The following is a 5,239-nucleotide window of genomic DNA, read 5'->3' as shown; positions in this document are numbered from 1 at the left end:
AAGCTTCTAAAACAGTAAACTTCAGGAGGTGGAAAAGAGAAAATAGGAGACACATTAATCTAACCTTTCTGTAGAGTGCTGTGTTCACTGAAAATTAAAACTAGATACTTAGTAAATGTCTCCTCCTGATAAAAAGCAACAAAAGAGATGCATAATGATTCAATTAAGGAATGACCAAAACAAAGTGCAGAAATCAAAGAATTTGAATTAAAAAGTATATTTATGAGGAATACTAACTTAGAAATGATTATAATTTTACTGTTGTTACTGATTCAATCCAAATCCAACTCTTAAAATGCCACAGTAGCTTCTGTTTTCCAAGGACAGTGTAGACAGTTTTCATACTGACAAGCTTAAATCTAGTATTATAATAGCCAAATCTAATATTATCATGGGCAAAGCCACAAAAACACAAATGTCAGGTAAACCAGATAAACATTCTGCATTATCTCTTATTTTTTCCTGTGTATGGGACACCAAACTAAGGTCCTCTTGAAGGAAATATTACGTTGTACTTACTCAAAAGCAATATACGAAAAGGTAATATATTTATCTTTTATGGCATGGTTTTCACATAACTTCTTTTCATATATTTAAAAATATTAAATGTCTATAAATAAATTATTAAGTACCAACCCAGTCAAACATTTATAAATGTTAACTCATCTTCTGGCCTAAAATATGTTCATTCACTTATTATAATTAATTTACAAGTTAACACTCCTGGTTTTTAGTTTTGTTCCTGTTTTGTAAATCTTAGGACAGCTAATAGTCAAAAACAATAAAACTCTGACCCGACAGGAAAATGAACTTGAGTGCATTTGCAGAACAGTCAAGAAGTCAGCTTGACTAAAACAGATTAAATTAAAAGGAATTTATTATGTGATGGAAGTTCAGAGAGAGGACTGCTAAGAAGTGAATGATCAATAAAGTTAAATGCAGGAAGGAAACCAAAGAGAATAAAGTAATAAAGGATGTTACTGGATCTAAAATTTTATTATGAAGAATATGCATGAGAAAATTTCCTAAAGAGAAAACCACTTGAAAAGATGGTCATTTATTTGATCTGTGAAGGTAAGTCATAGTTAATACTTATCAAATTGAGTGATTTACTATGGCAGCCGCATGCCATTGTCTAGTTGTTCCACTGAATAAAGCATGTTCTTTTTTTTTTTTAAAGAAAAAGCAGTCTAATAATTTTTAAAATTTTACTTTCAGATGCATATTTTTGGAATTAAGATTAATTGAATACAGATATAAATATCCTACTATATTCACTGTGGTTGGTGCAAAAGTAGTTGCGGTTTTGAAAGCAATGGAAAAAACTGCAACTACTTTTGCACCAACCCAATAGTATGGCAATTTCATAATTTCTAATTCAATTCTTCTTGCCGTATCTTAAGCAATTTTTTATTGTGATCAATTTTTCTGAAATTATTCTGACTGATATTGATATTTTTAATAAAAGTAGCTTGTTATTTTATCTAATTATATAAAGAATATTTACCCAACACCAAAATCTCAAAAAAAACCCACAATTATTTAAAAAGTAAAAGTCACCCAAATTTCACACCCTGTTACTAATATTTTAGTGTCTCTCATGCATTTCTTTAACATTTTTCAATTTTGTTTAATAATTTCTTGGTGTTGTCATTTACATGGATCTGGATATTAAATATTGTGTCTGTAGTAGAATTCACTACATGGTTAACACAATATGATGTTCATATCAATCTTCTGCATTTAAAAAAGGCAGCTGATCATCTAGGTGTGACTCCTTCCATATCTATTCATGTGACTAGAAAGGCAGTAGCATCCAAGAGTCATTTCCTGCTGTATATGTAATATCTGTAATCATTTAAGGGTTCTAGTTAACAGTTTTCTGCTGCATATCAGGCGATGGTTACTTAAAGGAGAGTGAAAAATGTGAAGACATCTTCTGGTGGTAGCGTAAGACAATAATATATTTTGTAGAACTAAACTTACTGAGTCATATGATCATGTGATCATGTTCAAGATTTTTTGTGTGTTTTACCTAACAATATATTTTGTTCATTTATCCAACACATATTTAATGTCTACTTTAAAAATAAAAACAAAACAAAATTTTATTGCTCAATAGGTAAAATAATCTCAAAATATTATAAGTAACTCCAAAATCTATATGCATTGAGGAATTGTCCAGAATAAAGGTTCATCTCCCTTCAAAACTGTTGCCCAAATAATAAGCCATGACCTAGTATGATGTCATATTTACATATACATGATTAGATTACCTAAGAAACTAATCAATTATTGCTTAATAAATGAATACTTTTATTCTATTAAAGGTAGAAATGATAGAGAAAAAGAAAAATTGACATCTATTGGGCACTTCTATGTAGTTTATCTCACTTAACCCTCAGTATTACCTTCCCAGAGAAGTAGTAGAGCTCTCATTTTTATAAACAAGAAAATAAATATTTGACCAAAGGCACACAACTAAGTCTATGACAAAAGAAAGATTTAAACCAACATCCATATGACACAAAGCCTCATATTTCTATTATTCGATATAGGTTCGCAGATGAAAAAAAATGTGTATTAAGCATGTTAGAAACTCTTCCTTTAGTGACAAGGTTCTACAGACTGCTATGCTGTAATGTATATGAGTAATGAAGAGCTATTTTGGTTTTTTGATGACTCCCAAAGATTGGATATATCAGCCAAGGGGTAGTCAGTAGATCTTTAAAGTAACTTAAGTAATTATATCAACTACATAAACACCTTGTAAAATCATTTTTCAAAGTTAATAAAGAAGTTCTGCTTTCTATTTGAAAGTTTTAAATAGCTAAAGGCAATGTCATAAATGCAGAAGCTAAATCTATATTTTGTATAAAGTAAAAAAAACTAAAAGCTGTGTGGCTTTTATTGACTATTTCTACTCACTAGGGGAAGATAAGTTAAAAATTATGAAGAAAGCATCAGTACCTTTATTAAAGACTTGTAACATGTCAGCAATTTTGGCTTTATTTCATTGAATCTTCACAAAAATCCTCTTCTATATGAAGAAATAAAAGTTTAAAGTAGATAACACACTCCAGTGCCCATAGGCTGAATCCCAGCCAGAGAGGTATTGTTTTAAATATTTTAATTACTTGCCAACTTTTAAAACCAGGGCATTGAAGACAGAAATGGATATATCTACCTACTCTTGAAAGATCTAACATTGCGCATGAAAACAAATACTTTCGATCACCAAATCCTTGGCCTGCCAACTTCACTCATTTCACTTTTAACAAATCACTGTAGGTATTTAAGTTTATGATCCCTGGCTTAATTTATGGTCCAAGGTTATATTGGTAGGAAGTGGCAAGGTTGAAATACTAAGCCACATCTGCTTCTGTCAAAGGGTCATGCTCTCATTTATGGCTTTCAGTAAGGTCATAATGTACAGAGAAGATTTACATTGAAATTTTCCATACGTTATTCTTATCTCTCCACTGCCTTTTAGGAATCACCATTGTATGCAACATTTTCCTAAATACCAAATATTTTATCTCAACCATCTTGATTTTCAGCTGAATTATTCACTTTCCCATATATTGTGTATAAACTCAAGTCAAAATAAAAGTGGAAAATTATGAGCTAATATCAATATTTTTCTACATCATTTAGGTATGTCATAATAATTCTAAGAAATGCTCAGGTAACACTGAAAAGCCTTTTTTAATTTCAGTGAAAATTGCAAATAATCTTTGCACACAGATTTCCCTCTTATATCAATATAATGAACCAAATCCTTATAGTGCTTAAAATTTGGGTTCAAATTGACTTCATTTGCTGTGTCTTCCCCCAAGCACCTTTATGATTTAAGAGAACTTCCAAAGGTACCCACAGATAACATCTAAGTAACTGACATCATGGAGAAATAACATAATATGCATATATTAACATTGAATATATGGGCATAAGTGCAAATAATACAATTTTCTTTTTTCTTCCTTCCTTCCTTCCTTTCTTCCTCCCTTCCTTCCTTCCTTCCTTCCTTCCTTCCTTCCTTCCTTCCTTCTTTCCTTTCTATACTTTTTTTTTTGTTTTCTTGACAGAGTCTAGCTCTATCACCGGGCTGGAGTGCAGTGGCACGATCTCTGCTCACTGCAACCTCCAACTCCTGGGTTCAAGTGATTCTCCTGCCTCAGCCTCCCGAGGAGCTGGGATTACAGGCACGCGCCCCCATGCCCAGCTAATTTTTGTATTTTTAGTAGAGACGGGGTTTCACCATGTTGACCAGGCTGGTCTCGATATACTGACCTCGTGATCCACCCACCTCAGCCTCCCAAAGTGTTGGGATTACAGGTGTGAGCCACCGCGCCCGGCCAGGGGTATGGTTTTCATACAATCATAAGGATAGAGATATGCCCTTCAGCTTAAAGAGGGAACTTTTTCAAGATGGGAAGCTTAAAGACATGCACATCAAATAACCTATAAACTGCATTATTATTGAAGCACTTTGAAAGAACTGGCCTCATTATGAGCCACAGCATATTTTTTTAAGACATCTGCAAACAAACTTGTTTTGGCTACTATTTAAATATAGATGATCCAAGAAAACAAATGAAAAAATTACTTTGTTTGGCATTAAGTGTTCTATACCCCCTATGAGCACACTGTTATTAAAATAAACCCCAGATGGCTGGCTTTGCATTTTTGTATTTTCATGCTGGCAAACATATATCGTCTTGTGCTTCAATATATTAAAACCATCTTATTACTAAGAAAAACTACTAGTTTACAAAACAAACAAAATATAATCAAATAACATGGTCATGAAAAGTAATTTAAAAAATAATTACTCTTGACCTCACTGAGAGGCAAACCTCACCATGTTGAAATATAATTGTATGCAGTAAGTAGTAATATTGCCCTCTTAAATATGTTTTAGAAAATCAAAGGTTGGGGTTTAGTAAAATATCTCCATACTAAAATTATGTTAACATTTTAAAAATCATTTCAGGAAACAACATAAGACCAGGAATTTTTTAATACACTGCATCATAAAAGAAATGAAGTTTTCACCAAAGAAAAAGAAGTTTTCACCAAAATTTCATTAGTCTCATCCAACAAAGTTAAAACATCGCTAATTATGAGAGAAATGGAAATTAAAATTAAACCACAATAAGACATCGTCTTACATCAGTCAGAATGGCTACTATTAACAAGTCAAAAACAATAGACGTTGGCATGAATGTGGAGGAAA

Source organism: Piliocolobus tephrosceles, chromosome 5 (assembly GCF_002776525.5).
Source record: "Piliocolobus tephrosceles isolate RC106 chromosome 5, ASM277652v3, whole genome shotgun sequence".
NCBI lineage: Eukaryota > Metazoa > Chordata > Mammalia > Primates > Cercopithecidae > Piliocolobus > Piliocolobus tephrosceles.
The sequence above is the reverse complement of the archived record's forward strand: the minus strand, read 5'-3'. Positions refer to the sequence as shown.